This window comes from Rattus norvegicus, chromosome 10, assembly GCF_021556685.1.
Source record: "Rattus norvegicus strain SHRSP/BbbUtx chromosome 10, alternate assembly SHRSP_T2T, whole genome shotgun sequence".
NCBI classification, from domain to species: Eukaryota; Metazoa; Chordata; class Mammalia; order Rodentia; family Muridae; genus Rattus; species Rattus norvegicus.
This window is the reverse complement of record NC_141543.1, coordinates 42,898,805-42,922,496: the sequence shown is the minus strand read 5'-3', so window position 1 is coordinate 42,922,496 and position 23,692 is coordinate 42,898,805. Positions and strand designations below refer to the sequence as shown.

At 46.1% G+C, this 23,692-nt stretch overlaps 1 protein-coding gene across 2 annotated transcripts in view; it reads right to left on the bottom strand.

The window, feature by feature from the left end:
• The window catches only part of Fstl4 (follistatin-like 4), a 433,607-nt gene that overhangs the window by 359,318 nt on the left and 50,597 nt on the right, over positions 1-23,692 (bottom strand).

Sequence of the window (23,692 nt, the reverse complement as noted above, 5' to 3'; positions counted from 1 at the left end):
GTTTTACTGTGATATTCTCTCCCATTCTTTATTTCCAGATTTTTATTATTTTTGCATATTATTTATTATAATTACTGCCAGAGACTTGTCTTATGGCTTTTTGCATGCTAGGCCAGGGGTCTGCCACTGGCTATGTCCTATGCCCCTAGTCCTTATCATTTAATTCCATTTTATGTATGTGGTTATGGTATTTGTGTATATGCATACACATATTCACATATGTGTGGATGCATGCATGTGTATGTTATTGTGTGTTAGTACATGTGAGCGGAGGCCTGAGATTGACATCCTACCAGATCATTCCTTGATTGCTCTTCACCTTATACATTGAGTCTGAGTTTCCCACTGAAATTGGTGTTTGCTGCTTCAAGTAGTTTACCTAGCTAGCTTGTTCTAGGATCTCGTCTTTGCCTTCTGCTTTGCTGGGAGTGTAGGCAGACTCCTCTATTACCCAAGTGGTTATTATGTGGGTTCTAGAGATTTGAACTCTGGTCCTTACTCTTGTACACACAAATATACAAACACCCACACCCACACCCACACCCACACCCACAGAGAGAGAGAGAGAGAGAGAGAGAGAGAAGGGGGCAGGGGGGAGAGGGAGGGAGGACGGAGAGATTTACTCTCAGCTCCCAGCATCCACATCTACAACTACCTTTAAATCAACCTACACATGGCAGATACACACAGAGAGACACCCATAAATAAATCTTTAAAAAAAATATCCCTGGACTCTGAGGCTGGTAAACACACCCACGATGAGCACCAGGAAGGTGAATCCCTGCCACCATGGGGAGCGAGCACAGCCATGCTGCGTCCAGAGCCAGCTTAGACTTTGGACATGTGCTTCTTCATTGGCTAATCTTGATCTGTATCCTTCATAACAAAAAGACCTGTAATCCCATATAAAATACGTCTCTGAGTTCAGCAAGTTCTTCTAATGTCTCATCAAGTCCAAAGGGATCATGGAAACTCCACAACGTACAGCCAGATGTTCTGAAATACAGTGGCCTGGTGGCACCTCAGCCTGTAACTGGTGTATGAGAGCCATCTTACTGAGTACCGAATCTAACCATGGAAGAAAGTGTGGCCCAGGTTGACTCCAGGAAGTTAATGACAGAACTCTATTGTAGTATGTCACTTGGTATCAGAACTACCTCTAAAGCGCTTTGCTCTTTGAGTGAGGATCATAGGCAAAAATAGGTTTTCTGCACCCTATGACTCTCAGGGAAACCAAAATCCTCCCATGAAGTCCAGGGAGGCAGGACAGGAAGGGGACTCATAATCCTGGAATAAAATCATCAATGCTGACTCTGAAATGTTCACTATATTGACATGAGCAGACAGAGAACTTTAAAATTACTGTCATTAGTGAGAGAAAGATGGAGAATGGGACGGATAATTGGCACCTATTAGAAAGAATCAAATGGGCAGGCACTCCAGAACACAGAAACGCAGCCCCTGGTTTTAAGAAATTATTGATGAGACAACATCAAAGTGGGCATTTTGAAAAGTAGAGGTTAATTAATGTAGAGACGGAGGGACAGGCAGAGCAAGAGAGGAATAGGGCATGGCTACTAAGTCTAAACGTCCATAGTGACCAGGCTTCCCTCTCAACACACTAAGTCGGCACTGTTCTCCTACTTCCGGATTTTCATGGAGAAAGTGCACATAAGTGCATTTATTCATTAGAGAGGTCTTTTCTCTGTGGCTCTGGTTAAGGTCATCGCTTAATCGTCAGAAAACATGTGGGCATAGATTCCTCATTTTCTTTGAGATTCATTAGACTTACTGTGCCTGACGGCAGGCTGCCTTCCTTTGGTTTTGCTCAAAACTTTCAACTTTGACCTCTCCTGACACCACTCACCCGATTTCTCTCTTCCTGTGGCTCCCTATACAAGTGTACAAGTGCATCTGTCCCTATCTTTGCACTGTGCAACCTTGATGGTTCAATGTCTAACCATACTCTGTGCACACCCAGAACTTCGCCCAGTTCTCTTCAGTTAAATACATTTTGCTCTTAATTCCATAAATTGAATGTGCATGCACGCACTTGTACATGTGTATATACATGAGTGCATATGTATGTGTGTGCATACATATATTTGCACAAGTGCACCTGTTCACATTGTGGTGTATAGGCCAAAGGACTGTTTCTCAGGTGCTATCCACCTTGTCACTTTGAGGTGAGTTTCTCTCTTGCCTGGAGCTTACCAAAGTGTATCAGTGAGCCTCAGGGATTTTCCTGTTTCTGTTCACCAAAGCTGGATTACAAATTCACATGGTACTCCCAGCTTTATAATAATAATAATAATAACAATAATAGTTATTATTATTATTATTATTATATGTGTATATGAGTGTTTTGTCTATGTTATATCAATCTGTGTGCCTGGTGTTCATGGAGATCACAAGAGGGTGGTGTCAGATCTCCTGGAACTGGAGCTAAACCTAGCTGTAAGCTGCCCTGTGGTTCCTGGGAATCAAACCTGTATGCTCTGGAAGGGCACTGAGCCAGCTCAACAGCCTACCCCCAGCTTCTTATATCGCCTCTGGGGAACAAACTGGGGTCCATGTGTTTATAATCCCTTCATTACCTAAGCTATCTCCCTAATGCTAACTATTCAAAAAGGCAATTAAACGCTTTATTTTCTGAAAATTACATTTGGTTATTTTTCAGATTTTCCAAATAGTTTATTTATTACGTCATTTTTCTTGGCGCAAACCTTCAGCTCCTGTTTTGAGTTCTTTTTTTTTAAAGCAGCCCTAGAAAGAAAGGATATATTTTTTAATTCACTTAGTTATTTTATTGATATGAGTATACTGTAGCTGACTTCAGACACACCAGAAGAGGACATCTGATCCCATCACAGATGGTTGTGAGTCACCATGCAGTTGCTGGGATTTGAACTCAGGACCTCTGGAAGAGCAGTCCATGCTCTTAACATTTGAACCATCTCTCCAGCGCCCCCACCCCCACCCTGCCTTTTTGATTTCTTACATTATGAATGTTTTTATTCTGTATTTGTTAATTCAAATATCTGAAGTGTCTATGTCTCTCTGCTGTTCTTAGTGTCTTGCTTCCCTTCATATTTAAAAAAGAACTTTTGACAGAGACACTCTCATAGGACAGCACACTCAAAATCCCAAGGTCTGTGTTGAAAAGCTTGCCTAGTTGGTGTTTGTCTACTCTCCCAGGTACCCTAGAATACTCTGAACTGGGGCACCTTATGCTCAGTTCTTGGCTTGAGGCCTCCTCAAGAACTCCCACCTCAGGAACCCTGATGAAAATGTAGGTCAGAGAAGCTCCCCTGGTTCCCACCTTTGCCTGGCACTGTGTTCTGAGACAAGCAATTTCTATCATTACTTCCTAAGGGAAGGAGGGCATGGTGACTTCTGCTCTATACCTGAGCTAACACTGAGGCTGCAGGAGCTCCGTGCCTGGTAGGTGACGTGGGTTTTCTAATAAACTAATGTGTCCTGGGCTCAGCTCCCAACCCTATGCCTCCTGAGATCACAAACATCAGAGCTCGTGGTCAATGGTTCAGGACAAAGACTCTCAAAGCAAACAAGTCTGCCTCTAAGCCCTGATTTGCTATTTTCTCTGTCCCCCCACCACCGCCCACCCCAGCTTCTTATCAGTACTCCCCTCCCTGGCCTTCCCACTGATGTCTTTAAAGGATGGCAGAGTTATTTTCCCTATAATTTTCAATCGCTGTAAGTGAGAGAGTCAGCTGAGATATCCTGTCTCCCACGTGGCAGAAACAACAGCCTGTGCAAACAGTCCCAGAGCTTTGACTTTATTACTCCTCTCCCCACATGGAGGATAAATGTGATTACCTAGCAGGGGATAAAAGAAAGTAAGTTGGCCTGCATTAATCCACTGCTTCCGGAACAATGCATCTCAGTGAGCATTCTCTGAAAACCCCTCCTTCCCATTACTGCAGGCACAGAGAGGGAGAGCACCTGTACTCCAAACAGGACCCCATAATAGCCAACAGCGAGGAACAACAGAGAAGGACATCTCATCTTTGGATGCTAGCTTTGAATCTTGGGATATGTAGTTTCCATAGGAGTTATCAGAGAAGGCAGAGAACTAATGAGGGGCCATGACCGGGGGTAAGGGTAGGAGTGGAGGGACTTCAAGTAAAGCAGAATAGGTAGTATTAAGGGAGAGGGAGGGTAGTGGAACAAGAAAGGCTGGCTTGCGTGGGAGATGGGAGGGCAGGGTAGGTAATGAGTATGGGGAGAAATGACTAAAGACCTTCGATAATGTCATATGGAATCCTACAATTGTAGTAGTGTCCTAAATATGTATAAGTATGTAAAAAAGAGCTCCCTTATAGCAGGGTGACAGTGCCCCTCCCAGGAACAAGAGGCCATCAAATCAAAAGCCCAGGATTACCTCTATTCAAGTCGTTTGTCAATGGGGACCTATAGACATCTTCCCAACACTAAGGGTTACCTTCAGAACTACTTGAAGGTAAGACCTTACTGCTGAAGATACCACATACTTGAGTCACTGGGCATGGAGAAATCAAGTTGGTACTTACAACTGGCTAGCATTCTTAGTGCTGTGAGGTACATGCTACTAAGAGGGGAAAGTAATCAACAAAATATTACCCAGCTGTGGACTCAGAGCTACAGTAATGACTGGCCTGGCAAAGATATGTCACCGGCATGAGGTACAATAGTGGCATGAATGTGACCACTTGCTGAATGGACTTGTGGCCATGGAACCCATGCCTGGTACTGTTAACCAGTCAAACCCCAAGGCTGCCTAGGTCATAGACCCTAGGAGTCTAATTATTTTGCTAAATAGACACAATGATAAACTTCTAAGTTTTTAGCTTTATACTCATACATCAATAGATCAGAGTGTTTCTCAAGCATTTTTGTTTTCTTTTTCTAGAGTTTCTCTGTGTAGTGGACTGGCCTTGAACTCATAGAGACTCACCTGCCTCCACCTCCTGAGTTCTGGAATTAAAGGCAAGCTTCACCACTGATTGGCCAGAGAACCCTATTTTTGCAGGAGATTGATACAGAAATTGACAACAGAGGACATGAAGAGAATAAGGGACTAAGATGCTCAGCATTAAGTGGGACATCTATATCAGACCCTTTCGCCACAAGGCTTAGGGATCACCACAAAAGAAGACTAGAAAGACTGTAAGAGCCACAGGTAAATGTCCACATTGACCCTGTTTGCCAATGTGATGGGGCCTTCCCATGCACAAACCCATAACAAACTCATAGATGACTGTGACCGAGTGCACAAGTCTTGGAAAGATTAAGCCAGCTACAATCCCAGCATGGATTAGGAGAAGTCCTACACCTAGCCAAAGAACTATTGGCCAGTGATGGCTGCTGGAGGAGATGGGGTTAGCTTTCCTCCGGGATAGATTACCAGGTTCCAACAGGTAGGCTTACATCCATGCACACATAAGCAGTATCAAGTAGACTCAACAGGATCGGGGCAGAGGTGGGGGGGGGAGCATAAGAGAACAGGAGGGAAAAATAGAAGGGGGATTAGGGGAGGAAGCAGAGGGAAGGGACTGGGATGTATTTAACCTAAGCACATTATATGAATGCATGAAATTCCTAAACAATAATAAAATTATAAATTAAAACAACTGAGAACCTGGTCAGAAAGTGGGCATACATCTGGCTTTAGGAGGTACACGAGTACAGAGAATACAGAAAGTTAAGCAGGGGGTGGGTGGTGGAATTTCACTTCTACAGCTATGGTGAAGCTGTGATCCAGAAGGAGCAAGATCTTTCTGGTGACACAGCTGTTTGGGGGGGGTCACTGAGGCTCCTGTGAGTAACCCTGGTAAGTAAGCACAATAAATCCATTGGTTTTTAAGCCAACCGTCTCTGTTTTGTTTTTCTTTCTAGTTGCTATAATAAAATACCACGCAGAAAGCAACGTAAGGAAGACAGGGTTTGTTCTGATTCAGAGTTGTTCAAGAACGCAGCCCATCACTGGGAAAGTCACAGCAACAAAGGCTCGAGGAAGCTAGCAACTGCCCTCACAGTTCAAAAGCATAAAGTGGTGACAACTGTTGATGCTCAGCTCTCTTTCTCTACTTAGACAGTTCAGGACTCAGCCAGGGAATGGTGCCACCCACAGTGGGCAAATCTTCCAAGTAAAGCAGTTAGGATAAGCCTCCGCGAGCCGCGACAGAGGTGTGTCTCCCAGCCCTTCTAGAGTCTTTTGACAACAGACACTAACCCTCACACTAGCCTTACATGGGATGTTTAGGAGCCAATGAGTTGGATCAGAATTCAGAATGGCTGCCTACAGAATTTGGGAAAGCTGTTCCCTCCCCAAAAAGGAGACCATGTGGAGATTATGTGGGATCTCAGCGGGGAAGCAGGAGAATGGACCAGAGTAGCAGCAGCTAGAAATGCAGTCAAGGCTCCACATCTCAGGCTCAATGGGCCTTGGCCTCTCTGTTCTGTATGAATGATGATTCCTTGACTTTTTACCCGGCATGCCACATTACATGGTCATTTACATTCAGGAGGCTTGTCCCAAGCCACAAGGGCACTTTCCCACCTCTTCTCTCCCATTAAAAAAAATGTAAAAGAGAAAAAAGGAGCTTAGGTCCTTGTCAGACACTGTTCGTCTGGGTAAGTTGCCTCTTAGAATGCTTTTCTAATAAACCTCCTGGGTTTCATATTCAGCCTTTCACAGCAAAGCAACCAAGTAATTGGGAATGATCCGTCCTAAAGACAAGAGTGAGCCATGAGAAGCTGTTCGTAGCCCTGCTGGCCCCATTAGAGGCAGGCAGAGTGGCGTGCACCAGCCTCTTGCCTCTGCTAATGACATTTGGGGGAAAGCGAGTGTAAGCAGAAGGATAAATCACAAGATAGCGTTTATAAACTCACTAATAAAGAATTAATGGGAACCCAATAATTACCAATTACGGAGGCAAGAGAAATAATAAAAACAATAAAACAGAAAGTGTACAAAACAAACAATTAAGGCTGCTTTATTAGAACAACGCTTGCAACTCAGCAAGCACTAGTTCTTGCCACACAAGGGCAGTGGCTGTGTGTCATATGCATTTTGCACATTAAGAAAATGACACCGAGGGAGTTCGTCAGCTCCTCCGAGCTCTAGGACACTCATGAGCCCAGATTCAAAGCTGCAGCCACAACCATGCTTAGGCCGCAATGTCACCTCTCATTAAGTTCTAAATCTGTGCAGGGAGCCTACCATATGTAATATTTTTCTACCATCATGTGACTGATTTTGAAGATGCCAAACACTATCTTTGGGACAAACACACTGATTAAAAATATGCTTCAAGATGCCTCTCTATTTTTTTTAACCCAGTGAACTGAAATATATCAATTAGAACTATTCTAGTCTACTGAGTCCTATAAATACGTATTTAGATGCAACGGGACATCAGTGGGAAATATCTTTGGAAAGTAATTACTTTCAACACACGTGGAGTGTCTTTTAAATGCTTAGGCAACACTGTTTTAAATGTGTGCAACTGACATAAAGAGGCACACAGATTAATTACCACACCCAACGCTTGATTGCAAATCTCTTGCCTGGAGTGAATGTTTCTAGATCAAGGGCTTAATAACAGAAATTAAGCTGGTTGGATGGGGAAACCAAGGACCCACTTCTAGACACCAGTGTCCTCAGCTATCTTCAAAGGGGTGAGTAGCAGGTACGGACAAGACCCTGCCTCTGTGGGTGGGAGTGGTCATCTTGCTCTCCTATTAACATGGACTGCTGCTGTGCTGTGGTTAGTGCCTGCCACACCTGAGTGCAACAGTGCTGACCAGCTGGCAAGGGGGCTTGCACCCAACCCCGAAAACCTGAGTCTGATGTCTGGGAGTCGTATGGTGAAAGGAAAGAACCAGTTCCTTCGAGTTTGCCTCTGAGTTCCACACCAGGTTGTGGTGTGCACGCGCACGCACACACACACACACACACACACACACACACACACACACACACACAGAGTGTAAAATAAATTAACCCAAATGTTTCCTAAAGCCACACAGATAGCTTGATGAAAGCAACTTCCCAAGGCTTCGACATGGCTACACTTGTTTCCTGAACTGCACCCAGCTCATGGTATCCGTACCATGGACGCCTGAGGGAGTGGTGTGTGTGGACCTCGTCAGACAGGGAAGAATGCACATCTGGGGACAGATCTGCCTCCAGTGTGTTTTCTGCATTCTTTTGCAGGGTGCTATGTAGGCTCAGAATAATTTTTGATTAATATATGTAAAATGTCCCCACTTTTAATGGCAATTCATTCAAATTAAAATTAAAAAAAACCAAAAACCTCCTGTAGGTAGGTTGATAATCCAAGTCAAACGAATGCAGTTGTAGGGTGTGTCCCACTTGCAGACTACCTTACGTTTGAAACAACTATGGCGTGGGAGTCAGACTCGGGTCTTGGTGGAGGCTGTGTTTGCCTTGTAAACTGGAGGATCTAAAATGGCTCAGCAGAAGTCAGTAAGCTGGCAGAACCTAAGTGGCCTTGGAGTATTCGCAAGGAAAGCAGAGATGGAGCCCTAATGGCGGGGTTTGTTTATATTAGCAACCAACGGGTAGGCCATGTGTGGCGAAGGGCTCTCTCTTGGCCCCTTGAGTATAGAAGAGCTCAGAAATTGCAGCATCCATAAGGCCCTGGGCACAGAGAGGGAGAGCTGCTCACTTCTTTGCATCAGCAGAGATGCAAAGAGGGAAAATGAGATAGGGGGAGGTTGACGGGGGTCAGGCACGAGATGCAGACCTCGACGGTACTCCAGGGGTAGATTCATTACTCCAGCCAGGTCTCTTGTCTTAGTTAGGGTTTTACTGCTGTGGACATATGCCATGACCAAGGCAACTCGTATAAAGGACAACATTTAACTGGGGCTGCCTTACAGGTTCAGAAGCTCAGTCCATGATCCTCAAAGTGGGAGCACAGCAGCCTGCAGGCAGGCATGGTGCAGGAGGAGCTGAGAGTTCTACATCTTCATCTGAAGGCTGCTAGTGGAAGACTGACTTCCAGACAATTAGGGTGAAGGTCCTTTAGCCCACACCCACAGTGACACACCTACTCCAACAAGGCCATACCTTCTAGTAGTGCCACTGCCTGGGCCAAGCACATACAAGCCATAACATCCCTCCTCCTAATGGCTCACCCAGCTCTGAAGTCATCCATAGATTGATCCATCTGATGAGATCAGGGCTTCATTATCCAGGCACCTCTTACTGGGGCCACCAGCTGGGACCAAACTATAGCAAACACACTGACCTCTGAGAGGGCGGCACTGACCTCTGAGAGGGCGGCACTTCCTATCCAATCCACAGTAGGTTCAGGAACCTTCCATCCACTAGGATGAAGCTGTGAACGGCATTGTCATGGGAGGCATGGGTGCTACCATTCCTGTCACCGTGCTGGTTGCTTAGTTGAAAGAGCACAGCTATGAAGACTGGTATGGGGGTGACCTTTGGAAACCCTGGGTGTGGATCGTCCCAGAGTGCTAGGCACACCTATTATTTCCCCAGGTCAGCTAAATACAGTGGGGGCTGTGCACCTGTGTCCCCCTTTTTCTTCAGCACCTCCGATCCATGCCTTCCCGCATCCGCATCCTAATGGGCCCCGGCATCAAGCATGGATACACTCCGAACTAAGAGTTGTCTAAAGCGTTTGGTTCTGAGATGGCTTCATCTGGTCGTCTCCCGCGACGCTCCACAGGGGGATGTGGAATTTGGACAGATGGGTCAGCCCTGGACAGCTCTGCTTGCAGAGATCTCTTGGGGGAAGAAGCGATGCTTTTATTATTTCCTAAACACACAGCTGCTGCTGGGCTTCTTAAACAACAACAAGAGGAAAGGCACCGTTCCCACTTGCTTGTCTTGGAAAGGTGTGCCTCGTCCAAAAGTTACCTGCCGTTTATGTGGCTTTCCTTTGTCTATGCATGCAAAAGCATCCTGCTCATTGGAAACCCTGTAGAAGGGGCAGGTGGGATGGCTCAGTGGGTAGAGGCGTTTACCACCAAGTTTAATTACCTGAGTCTCTGATCCCCAGAACCCATGTAAAGGAGGAAGGAGAAACAAAGTTGTTCTGCGCGCGCGCGCGCACACACATACACACACACACACACACACACACACACACACACACACACACACACAAATAAATGCAAAAAATTTTTAAAAGAAGAAAGGAAACCCTATATAGAACCACCAAGAGGCCTGACAGTGAGAGAACATGGGAACTGAGCTTTGATATTCATAGGAGAATCAGACCCTGCTCCTGGCCTCCACAAGCATCTGTGGATGTCTGGTTTCGAGTTCAAAGTTAAGGCTCTGGTCTCCACACACAGGGCGCTCTCGGTGCAGCTGCAGAACTGTCCGTCTTGGGAACATCTGGGCCTGGGGCTTACCAATGTGTCTGCTGACATGTGGCAATACAACTAGGTTTTATTCTAGTTTTAAATTTTGACGAGTATGAGTGTTTTCCTGCATGTATGTCTGTGCACCACATGTGTGCCTGGTATCCATGAAGGACATAACAGGGTGATGGATCCCCTGGAACTGGAGTTAGGGACAGTTGTGAGCCTCCATATGCTAGAACCGAGCTCAGTGGATCTGAACTGCTCAGATCTGCTACCAGAACAAGGGCTCGTAACCACTGAGCATCTAGCTCCAGTGAATAGAATTTGGGGCTCTGTTTTATTTTATTTTTTTTATTGGATATTTTTAATTTACATTTCAAATGTTATCCCCTTTCCCGGTTTCCAGTCCATAAATTCCCTCTCCTCCCCATCCCCTTCTTCTATAAGGGTGCCTTCCCAACCACCCACCCTTTCCCACCTCCCCACCCTGACATTCCCCTACACTGGGGAGTCCAGCCTTGATTGGACCAAGGGCTTCTCCTCCCATTGGTGCCCAACAAGGCCTTCCTCTGCTACACATGCAGTCCCTGGGAGCTCTGTTGGTTGGTATTGTTGTTCTTATGTTGTTCTTATGTTGCAAACACCTTCAGCTCCTTCAATCCTTTCTCTAAGTCCTGTGAGCATTTGCCTCTGTATTTGTCAGGCTCTGGCAGAGCCTCTCAGGAGACAGCTATATCAGGTTCCTGTCAGCATGCACTTCTTGGCAGCAGCAATATTGTCTGGTTTTGGTGGCTGTATGTATATGGGCTGGATCCCCAGGTTGGGCAGTCTCTGAATGACCATCCCTTCAGTCTCTGCTCCAAACTTTGTATTCATTATCTCCTCCTATGAATATTTTTGTTCCCCCTTTTTAAGGACTGAAGCATCTGCACTTTGGCCGTCCTTCTTCTTGAGCTTCATGTGGTCTGTGGCTTGTCTCTTGGGTAATTCAAGCATTTGGGCTAATATCCACTTATCAGTGAGTGCATACCATGTGTGCTTTTTCTGTGATTGGGTTACCTCACTCGGGATGATATTTTCTAGTCCCATTCATTTGCCTACGAATTTCATGAAGTCATTGTTTTGATAGCTGGGTAGTACTCCATTGTGTAAATGAACCACATTTTCTGTTTCCATTCCTCTGTTGAGGGACATCTGGGTTCTTTCCAGCTTCTGGCTATTGAGGGTCCTGTTTTAGACTGTCATCATTTCAAACTGTGAGTATGTCACGTGGTACTTAAACAACATCAGTCTGGACAGGCACCTTGAATGTGACTTGACTCACGTTCTGATTATCCTGATTCCTCAAGTAAAGGATCACTGCCTTGACAGGAAAGTTCTCGCAGTGTTTTATTTTAAGGAACACCACCCACAAGGGTTTTTGTTTGTTTGTTAACTCCACTTTCCTCTTGTTTTTTGTTGCTGCTGTTTTGTTTGTTTCGAGATACAGATTCAAGTAGCTGAGCATGGACTCGAACTATCTCTTAGCTGAGGATGACTTTGAACTTCAGATCCTCTTCCATCTGCCTCCTATGTGCTGGGTTAAAAGCACAGCCCACCATGCCTAGTGTGCAGTGCTGGGGATGGACTCTGAGCTATGTCCCCAGCCCCAGCCCCGGCCCCAGCCCCAGCCCCAGCCCCAGCCCCGGCCCCAGCACCAGCCCCAGCCCAGAGCCCCAGCCCAGCACCAGCCTGTTGGATTTTAATTTATAAACTTCCTCGAGTAAGCCTGATGAGAACACAGAACTAGACCTTATAAGCTGTGCAACCTTGGGCAAGTCCCTTGTTGTCTCTGAGCTTGATTCCTCTTCTAACACCAACGGGGTATCTTCACTCTTTCTAACTCACAGATTTTCCTCAACATGTCAGAAAGAGGACAGACTTGGGTTTGGTGAGATGACTCACTGAGTAAAGGACACTCCATACCAAGTGACAACCTCAGTCTGATTCCAGGAACCCACATGGTAGATGACTGATACTCACAGGTGTCCTCTGACTTCCTCATGGTGCACATGTAGGCACACACAGGGATAAATCAGTGTAGAAATAAATAAAAATGGGAAAAGAGAAACCAGATAGCACCTCGAAAACAAAGGCAGTGTAGGAACCATTGTCAAGGTGTTATTTCACATTGTTTAAAAGGGGGAAAGCAATTTGTAGCCCACTTGTACAAACCTACCATCTTTAAAGACAAAGCAAGAGATCTGGCCACTTTTTGAATGGCTCAAGTGTCTAAGCCTGAGATCAGATTTGAGCCTCCGCTGTAATCTGCTCCCCTTGGCCATCGGATTCCCATCTTGTGTCTGAATGGTTCAGTAACTCATGCAAATGATAGGACATTAGATAAAGCCACTGAGCCGCTGGTAGGAGTGCTGCTTCCATCCAAAAAGAAATTCTCTCTTTTTTAGAAAAGATTTATTTATTGTATTAATATGAGTACACTGTCCCTCTCTTCAGACACACCAGAAAAGGACATCAAATCCCATTACAGATGGTCGTGAGCCACCATGTGGTTGTTGGGAATTGAAGTCAAGACCTCTGGAAGAGCAGTCAGTGCTCTTAACCTCTGAGCCATCCCTCCAACTCCTGATGTTAGTAGAACACACAGGTTCCCTTCCTCCCATAACTCTCCACCAGCCCCATGTCTTCTGATGTGTGTGGGGGGGAGGGGTTCTGCTTCTTTATGGCTGCAGTAAGCCAGGGCTCCCAAGCAAGCAAGGCTTACCACCATCTAGAGCCCTGCTGGTTCTTTGCTCTCCACCCCTGCAGGCCCTCTTACAGGAAGAACAAAGAGTCCATGTTTGTGCCTGAACTTTGAGACAGAATACTATAAACACTGTAGGATATCTAAAGCAAATGCATTTCCCCAGGGGACTCTGGGAAATCTATGGTTCAATTCTGTGACCAATTTCCTACACAGCTAACGCTCAACTTTTCCCACCCAGTCTCAGTCTCAGTCAGTCAGTGTCTGTCTGTCTGTCTGTCTGTCTGTCTGTCTGTCTCTCTCTCTCTCTCTCTCTCTCTCTCTCTCTCTCTTACAAAATGAGAGCGTGTTGCCTCATCTCAGAAGTGTTTATAGGGACTGAATAAGGCTATTCTAAAAGTGAACCCTTCTTGCCTACAGAACTGAAAGGAGGGAACCCTTTGGGCCCAAACTGTCTGATAACCGTGGACAGTGTGAGCAAGGCATGGTGGTGCGTGCCTTCAATCCTAGCACTCAGGAGGCAAAGGCAAGTTGGTCTCTGCTAGGTCAGTCCAGACTACGTAATAAGATCCTGTCCCATCTCCAGACCAGGCATGTTAGCATGCTAGCATCACAGATGCTCCTGGCTTTTATGTTGATTCTGAACTCAGGTTCAGGTTTGTGAGGCAAGTGTGTCTTCCTCTCACCAAGTCCTCTCTCTAGCCCCAGGAAGTTGTTTCTTGGTTTTTAGCTTTTCTGCTTCTGTGTCCCAGCAGTCATTTGGGGAGTCACCTTCCTCCCATATTGGTTTATGACACACCAAGCAGGACACAGCTGGGGACTCCCCACAATCCTCAGCCACTGGCTCAGGAGGCTGTGCAGGGAACCCAGCACCTCAGTGAGAGGCCGAGGCTATGCTGCCTCTCTTCTGATGAACTTGCCTTGTGAGAGGTTGACACTCACTGTAGGGAAGTCAGTCAGAGGGGTGAACTAAAGGGAAAAGCCGGATCCCTGGGCCACATCAAGTGTGCCTGAAGCCAGCAACCCTTGAGACTAGATTGTCTAGCTACGTATAAGTCCACCAAGTCATCTTTTTTGTTTGAGCCAGTTGAGTCTTGTTACCTGACACAAGAAAGTGACCAGGGACTTTGCGCAGCACTGAGGGGTGAGGGTGGGGGGCATGTCCAGGGAGACCCTCTTCTAAGGCAGCCATGTTTTAGGAAAAGACCTGAGACTCTCTATATGCTGGTGGATTTTGGTTGCCAACTGACTAGATTTATACATTTCTGTCTTCAAAGATGCTTCCAGAGAAGACTGACTGAGGACAGATAACCTGTGGCCCAAGGAAAAAGCAGTTGCCTGTCTATATTCTGCCTCTCTCTGGGCAAATGTTTCCACTGTAGCTGGGATCATCTTCCCCTGACCTAAGAGTCCAGACTCTTTGGTCTCTAATGTGAATTGAATACACGTGATTCTCCTGGACCTTTTGGACCTTCAGTGCCCATGTTGGGAACACTGAGGCATCTGGCTTGGTGTTCTAAGAAGCTAAGGGACTCTTGGCCTTGTCAGCCTGCAAACAGCCACTGTGGGACTACACAGCCCTATCATATAAGCCACGCTCATTCTCCAAATATATATACATATACATAAATAATTCTATCATTCTGTTCCTCTAAGGACCTTCTTGGTACACACTACCTTGAGCAGAATATCTAGAGGGTTGTTCTATCAGAAAATGATACCCTTTCTACTGAGCAAATTCTATTACGCTCTATAGTCACCCCCTCTAGTGTGAGGAGGTGGCCACATATGGGCACACAGGCAGTCTTTCTGTCTGCAGAACTTTCCTGTGTCATCTCAGCTAACTCAGTTACCAGGGCTCACGACTCCTCATCTCTGTACACAGCACCCTTCAATTACCTCAAGGAAACTTCCACTGGCAACCAGTGACCTAGGTATTGTATTATCTTTTCACAGAGAGTGGTTCCTCCATCACCAGTACTAACTGTCCAACATGGCTCCAGGACATTGCCTTTGGGGTAATGAGAGAACAGCCAAGCGTGGCCTGCAGAGACAGGGGAAGATAGGAGTTGCTAATCCTAGATAGGGGTAAATTAGCTTTGTGCATCATTCCACAGTGCCAACCACACCCAGATACCACCCAAGCCCCACCACTGGCAGAACCCTCCGTCCCAGGAGGCTATGGGTTTTCAACAAACCACTGATCCAGTGCCCATCCACCTGCTCATTTCCCCAGCACATGGTCCTAACTTCCTGGGGACATCAAGGCAAGGTCTTCTTTTCTAGGATGAGATTCAACATTACACACCAAGCCTCCATAAGGGGGCCTGAAGCAGTTCCAGGAACTGAATGGAATCCCTGGGCAAGAAGTACGATCCAACCAAATAAGAGTGTAGAATGGCCCATGAGCAGTTTGAGCTCACAGGCCCCTCCTAACTTTGGTCACTTGACCTGGAAAGGCCCTTCGGGGTCACCACGGCTGGTTCCCCAGCATGTGTGACAGACACACAGCCAAGGAGACAGACTGTGATGCGTCCATCATAGCTGGAGGGAAGGGGAAAAGAGCCAACTGCTTAGTTAGTGAGGCTGATAAATCATGAGAGAACACTGACAGCCTCGCTAATTTAGACGGGCTGCCTCCTTCTTCAACTTGGTCCCAGTTTGGACTCTGCTCGTGCCAGAGCAGAAGAATTAAAGATTTGTTAAGAGACAACACGATCTGAAAATAATGAGATGGCACCGGTTTGGGAGGTGGGGGCTGTTAAAGAGAATTTTTAAGAGGTAAACTAATTCTGATGACAGCCAGAGAATTAGGACATAATGGTCAGTTGGTTCTCTACTTCGTTTCCTAATAAAGAAAAGTGCTGGGTGACAATGAGACAAAGAGACAGAAATAAATGGTTCTTAAGTCACAGATAATTAACTCCAAAGGCTTGCCGGTGGCACATTAATATGCTGGAGCAAACAGCTTCCCAAAGCTTCAGTGCTTACATGGAGACCATTTCAAAAGTTGCTAAAAAGTAGAGACTCCTGCTTTGGAGGCTAAGAAAGGAAGGAAGATGGCAAACATCAATCTTAACTTTTGCTGGGTGCTCAAGGGAGTTGAAACTTCTATGCAAGGGTGAGGCCTTGGTAGGACCCATAGGGTGTCCCCATCTTCCCCGCCTCCTGGACCTTGAGAGGATCAGGTCGTAATGACAGGACCTGCGGAAGGGCTGATCTCATGGTCCTTGTGAATCTGCAGTGGTTCATACCTTTGGGGGAATTGTGCTGGTTAATTGTAATAGTCAATGTGACACAACCTAGAATGACCCAGGAAGAGTGTCTCAGTTGAAAAATTATTTACATCAAATTGTCCCGTGGGGATACCTGCAAGGAGTCGTACTGATTATTAATTGACTCAGCCCACTGTGGGCAACACCATTCCCTAGTCTGGACTCTGAACTACGTAAGACTGAAGAAAACTTCCTGAGTGAGCAAGCAGGTGACAGGGGTGCATTGTTTCTCTCTTGTTCTTGACTATGGATGATGTGCCTGATGATGTGACTCCCCTACAATGATGACAGTAATCTAGAATTGTAAACCATAAAAACCCTCATTCTTTAGGTCAAGGTATTTTGTCACAGAAACAGAAGTGAAAGTAGGACAGGAATCATTATCTATTTGACAATGTGACTTCCCATGAGCTTTGGAAAGAGATCCCTGGTCCTGGGCCAAGTGTTGTGACGGTAATTTCCAAGGGTATGTTCTATGAGCACTGCATTTAAGAGATGGTTGTAGAGTGTGGAGGAATTGTGAGACGGTTCGGCAGGCAGCTTTGCCTGATGATCTGAGTTCAGTCAACAGAACCCACATGGAAGAAGGAGAGAGCCAGCTCCTGCAATGTGTCCTCTGACCTCCACAGGCTGTGGCAAGTGCTTGCGCATGAGTGTGCATGCACGCTCATACACACTATTATGCAAACACAAACAAAAAAGCTTGAGTGTAGAACCCCTGCCCGTGCTTGAACAGACATCCTAGCAGCAGGGCTGCCTGTTTCCCACCTACGTAGGGCAACTGGGTACAACTCTGTCTGCTGAAAAGAGTCAGTGTGCCACAGAAAAAGCCAATCTGCCGAGTCAGGGCTTGGTCACACTCACTTTCCATTTCTTTGAGCCTGGCATGTGTGTAAGAATAAGCAATACCCCAGTGTTGGGGAGCAAAGGGTTGGGATGCAGGGAACTCCTCACCTGGCCTTGGATGAAGCCTAGAACTGAACAGGACTCATTGCCATGAGCACTGTCAACTCTGGTTGCTTTTAAGTTCCCTCCACCTGTGGCCATTAAAGAAGTACCCCCCACCCCTAAAGTCCCTCCCCCCCAAAAAATCCTGGGAGTTCATTCATCTGTTTCAGCCCAGAGTCAGCTACTTCACATTAGACTGAGACACATTATGCAGGCAACTGAGAGATCCAGAAAACATCTGCTAAACAAAATCAGAATTAATGGCAAACGCCACAAGGATTTTGATAGCTGAAGATCCCCCAGATGCACAGAACAATAAAGGGGCCAATAGAGGCAGCTGTCAACTGGGAACAGATTCCAGGAGTTTTCAGGAAGCCAGGGTTCCAGTTTCCAACTCAAGGCAGGCAGGTCCTGTTTAGTTGGGGGGAATTTGCATTGCTAAGCAGTCTAAGTACCCAGAGCCACCCAGAGCAAGGGTGACAGTCTCTCCCTCCTTTCCTCTCCTCCTAAGATAGCAGCAGCCTTGCCCTCCCAGTCTCCCTATTGTTTTGATGGAAAGCCAGGCCCCCCAGCTGGCTAAGGCTGGAACAGAGTAAGTGAACCATCCTTGGGAGGGCCAGTAATATAACATGACACCCTGGTGCCCAGCTCCAAACTCAAGCCCCTAATCACAGCACAATCACAGACATCTGGAATAGCTTACAGATCACCTCCTGCCCTTCAGAGATAGCTGACAAGGGCTGAATTATCCAAGCCACTTGCTCCACACTCGATGGCGCTCCCACGGCTGTAATTCAAAGAGATGGGATCAGTCAGAGAAAGTGCTGGTGTGAGTAGATGGGCTCTGGCAGGTACAATCAGCACCTGCCCTCTGAGTGGACATGGGAGTGTCTCAGAAGGACCGGGGTTGGCAACTCTTCACCATGAAGTTTCAGAAAAGGTTGAAATTAAATTTCAGATGTCTGGAGGGGGATGGAAAAAGAACTGTGGTTGATCTAGGAAGACAGCTCAGTGGGTGGAAGGCTTGCTGTGGAGAACCAAGGCTGTGAGTTCAGATCCCCATCATCCATGTAAAATGTAGGACAGGATGCTGTGAGTCTGCAATTCCAGCGCTGCTGGACAGGTGGAGACAGCAGGATCCACAGAGTTTAGTGGCCAGCTGGCCTCTATGGAGGACACATGTCCTGGCCTAGAGACACTCTGAGGTTTTTTGCTATTCCAATCTTTACTACTGTAAAGTGAGTACCAGGTTCAGCTAAGATACCAAGCACTCTTCCCCAACCTAACACATGTACAACATGCATATACATGCATGCATACATACACACACACATATATACACGTGAGGTTTCTTTTTAGTCATCTGGGGAAAGGTGTAAAAATTCTTGTTCTAGAAAGCAGACAAAATGTAACCATAATGCAGCCAGCACAGGTGGGTTCCGAACACTCGTTTCAAGGTCAGTCTAGGGGATCTCATGAAGGAGCGACAGTTTTGCTTCTCTAAGGAAGATAGGTGTACTAGCCTAGAGACACCCTGTGGTCTTATTGTCCTACCTCAGTCTTACTACTATAAGAGAGTCTTTACCACGAGCCTAACTTCATGAGAGGCCGGTGGCACTCTCAACTTCCTTTGAGTCCAGCATGTGTACAAGAATGAGCAAGGCTCCAGTGTCGAGCGGTGAAGGGTTGGGGTATAGGGAACTCCTCGCTTAGCCTCAGTTGAGGCAATGTAGGATTGGTAGCCAGAGGTATGTGCTATGCGCCTTGGTGAGGATGAACCAAGATCAGACAACTTGAATAGCCACCACCTAGAAGTGTGGGGTGCAACAGAAAGGCAACAGTCCTACGGTGAGGGGAAGAGGTTTGGGCAGAGTCTTTGTTGCCATTGACAATGTGGCAAGGAAGGAAGGAGTCTCGAGTGTAGGATGCTGTCTGCTCTGCTGAAGTTCAAGGGAGATAAAGAATTCTCTGAAACTTCATAATGAGCAAGTCAACATCACTGTGCCCACCTCGCTGCTCCGAGAAGGCTCAGCCCTGGTACCTGGCTGCTGAGGAAGCTCTCCCCTTGCCCACGTCCTTGCAGCAGGCCTTGCAAAGGTACCGAGTGCAGTGGCAGCCATGAGCACCAAGATAGCAAAGTTAAATTTGTTTTATCCCATGGGAAGCTGATTTGGGGGAAATGCTGCCTATTATCTTCCCTGCTAAGAATAAGTGTGTGTGTGTGTATGTGTGTGTGTGTGTGTGTGTGTGTGTGTATGTGTGTGTATGTGTGTGTGTATATATGCCAGAGTGATTACAGCCATGTAACTCATTGGGTTCTCAGAGTTTAGCACTTTCTGGGTGTACTATGCCCCAGCACCTCTACACTAAACTATCATAAACCAGGAGACTCCAAAAGCAGGAATTCATTTTCTCAAGGTTCTGAAAATCAGAAGACCAAATCAAAGGAAGGATTGGCCAGACCATCCATGACTCCCTCTGAAGGACTGCTCTAGGGAACAGTCTTCCCATGCCTCTTCCTAGCCAGTGGCTGCCAGCAGTGCCTTACTCTACCTCCACATGGCCCTTCCCTTCTGTGTCTAAAGATGGATTTCCCACTGCCACTCATGGGACTAAAGCCAAAACTGATCCAGCATGACTTTCTCTTAACTTGGTATGTCTACTGTCTATAGAAACCTTATTAAACAGGTCTCTATTTCATAGAAGGTCATGTTCATAAATTCTGGCTTAGTACCTCACTATACCACTTTTTGTCGGTCTGTATTTTTCTTTGAGAACAGAGTCTCAAAATATGGCTGCACATTCAGCCCAGGACACCAAGCTTATTTGAACCTAATGCCCTCTCAGCAATGCATCGCCCAGGAACATATAACATTACCGGAGATGGCAATGAACACTGCAGAACTAATGGTATTTTAAAAACTTGTAGCAACCATCCAGAACAGTTATTTTAAATCACCTTTTTAAAACCCAATGGTCTTGGGTCTTGGGTTCTCACTGGTATATCATGAAGATGAGACCAGGGTTCAGAGGGGCAACTTTAACCTAATTCAAGAAAGAATTGTCATCACAATGGGAGGGAGACAAAAGGCCTCAGCCAGCTCACTCACCTGTGAACTAGGAAAGCTACAAGAGCAGTCAGCCTGGCAGGGCACATGTGCAGTAGTGGCATGAGCATCACAGGGCTTACCAACCACCTTATGGTTTGGTATAAGGCCTGCTCCACAGGAGAAGCTGTGTGGTTGACATTGTAAATCCAGTCAAGAAGCCATGACTGGGGAGTTCATGGGCCCTAAGGGTCAACTTACTATTGCTATGTTTTTAAATGGACACAATATCAAAACCATCTTCAGCTTCCCAATGGGTAGGATCAAGATGAAATTGTTCCTCTACATCCATAGCCTGATGACATTTTCAGCCCTCACCAGAGAAGTTTCTTTGTGCAGTGGACAGTGTTTAGCACAGAACTTCATAACTGGTCAAAATGCAGAGAGTATATGACTGGGGAAGGGGGGGGGGCTTGGCTAGAATTGGAGTGTCTATATCATATCTCTTGTGCTCAAGAAAGAGGTGCAGAAATACTCTAAGAGCCAGCAGTCGGAATGGACTGGACACTACAGGGCCAGTGCACCTGAACTAATTTCAGTTGTAGTTGCCTACCTGACATCAAGTCAGTCACTACCTCCCACCCTTAATGTAGGAACCGCTGACAGCTGACAACTGCTAAGGGAGGAAGAGTCATTTTTCTTTAAGGCTGTGGCATCTGACAGGATGCCTTTGCCTCAGCAGATGCCATCAGATGCACGTGCATATAAGCAGCACAAATTGGACACAACAGTTTATAAAAAAAAAAAAAAGACATCAGGTTGAGGGAGTAGAGGTAGGGGTTCGTCTGGGAGGGATTGGAGGAAAAGCAGTGAATACATTGTATGCACAAATGAAATTCTCCAATATAATAATATTCTATTAAAAGGGGAATATATTAGATGGATTACAGGTCCTGGCCTAGGATTGTGGGGAAGTTGGAGAGGAACAGAGGAGGTTTCTGATTTCAGGGAATGAGTGGGGTGGATTAGCAGCATAAGCCAAACACTTCAGGAAAGAGATGGAATGACCTGGAGATGACTTGGGATGAAGCTCAAAGCACACAGGCTGCAGGAGCACTGAATAAAGTCACGGGCTGTCGCCTCTCTGGTTCCTACCGCTCTGTGATTCAGTCTAGACTCCATCATCTCCCAGAGCATCGGCGGCCTCTCTCAGGCCTCACCACACAGACTTAGTCAAGCATTTCCAGAAGTCATAGTGGGGAATTGCCCCGGGTCAGGTGTTTGTGATATTAAAGCCTCAGCAGAGCACATGTCTCTGAGTCAGGTGTGGAAATGAAACAAAACACCCCTACAGGGAAAATTCTCTTAGATTCTGTGGTCAGGAGGCTGCCTTTTTAGATTCAGTCTCTCTTGAGCACCCTGGACCCTCCTGGGTTTGGAGAAAGGAGCATGACTGAACCCTTCTGTTCCAGGTTGGGCTGGAGCAGCATGCAGGCCGCGAGACAATACTGACCTACTTTTGTGGATAGAAATAATTCCGTGATATTTCCACGGCACCTCTATTATTTTTTTATACTAAATACTGTTCAGAAGATCGACCCAACCCATGGCACTGGCTTCCCAGGTCTCCAAAAACCTAGAAATATCCTTACGTCTCCAATCTCCCTTTCTCACCGCAAAGTGACAAGCATTGACATCTAGCTAACTCAAGAACTCTTAACCATTTGACGTTGACATAAAAAAGCAAAAGAAAAAAAAAAACAAGCACAAAAAGAAAACAAACAAACAAACACAAAACCTAAAGAAGACACCATTCACAATCGGTAAACTAAGTGTGTGGTATCAGGAGAGACCTGCTAATAACAGCCCAAAGAACATGTTCTTGGTCAGTCACTGTTGAAACTGATGTGGGAGCAGAGCTGTGAATGGAGACAGAACAGCCCACTCGTGTCTGTTCCCTTCCTGGCAAACTCAACTTCATCCTTTGAGGAATTCTAAGCCCTGTAAAGTTCCAAAGTTTTTCAGAATTTTTTTTGTCTTTGTTAAGAAACACACAGGGCTGCCCCCAAAACTCTAGCCTAATCAGAGACGTTTTCCACAGACAGACAGTAAGATTACAAAAAGGTTAAGTTTATATGTGATTCCTTTATGCAAATTAACTGCAGACATTGTCAGTGAGAGGATAGCTTATTATTCAAAGCCACAGTTCATGCCAACGTCTACCTTCATTTCTTACAGCTACCTCTCTCAAGCTGACAGTCATTGTTCCCATCGGGAACATAATTTTCAAAAACAACACCCCCCTCCCAATCTACCTTCATCCAATTTACTTCGGTATCGATATCCTAACAATGTGGTTTGCCCTGTGGAAGTGGTCCCGAGGCCACTGCACACATGGAAGCCAGAAAGTTAACACTAGAATCAGATTGCCCAGGTCCTCTGGATTTATGGTTTCAGAAGCAGATACAGCAGCCATTTATTTGGGTGTCTGGTGTGGACGGTATTGCCGGGATGTTATCAAGTTCTTAAATGGCATGCCGGTGCCTCGGTTATCCAAGCTTCTCATTGTGGTCCAGAGCGTGGATGCTAACTAGTCAGAAGGAAGGATGTGTTTGATTTAGGAGGCAAACAGTTTTTTTATGCCCAACATTACTCTGCTCGGAGATAGGACAATGGAGGAGAGTGGGGCTAAGGCTAGAATCAAAGTCTATGTGCTAGACAAAGAGCACACTATGGTTTCTGGCTTCATTTGCTCCCTCTGTTCCTACAATAAAGAGATGATTCCACAAATCTCACAAAAGACATTCTCTCGTTAGAGACTAGCTGTTACTGAGAGTAAATAAAAGAAATTTCCGTTAGATGATTCTGAAATTGCCATCCGTGCACGCTTACCTCTGAGACCAGAAAACAAATGTGCCAGAGGAAGGCTGGCACGGAAAACGGAACATCGTGGAATTGTTTTCAAAGGGGAAATTAATTGGTTATTTCTATTCTGGCTTAGCCAAAGCTGTAAAAATCTAATCAGAAGCATTTTTCATAGTGGTTTTGCCTACCTGACAATGAAACAAACTCCTCAAACTCTAAACCATTTTTTGTTTGTTTTGTTGTGGCTATCATTAATGAACTCTTCTGGGTGAAGCCAAATGGCTTCAAACGTCACCCCCCAATGAGGGTCTCCTTCAGAGATCATGTGTGTAGTCATGAGTGAGCCAGTTCCCCGGGAGCTGCCTCTGACACTTGAAGGTACAAGCCTTGCTCTCACAGGCAAACCCAGCCTTAGGTTCTTGTGTCTCCTGAGTAAACAGCTGTCG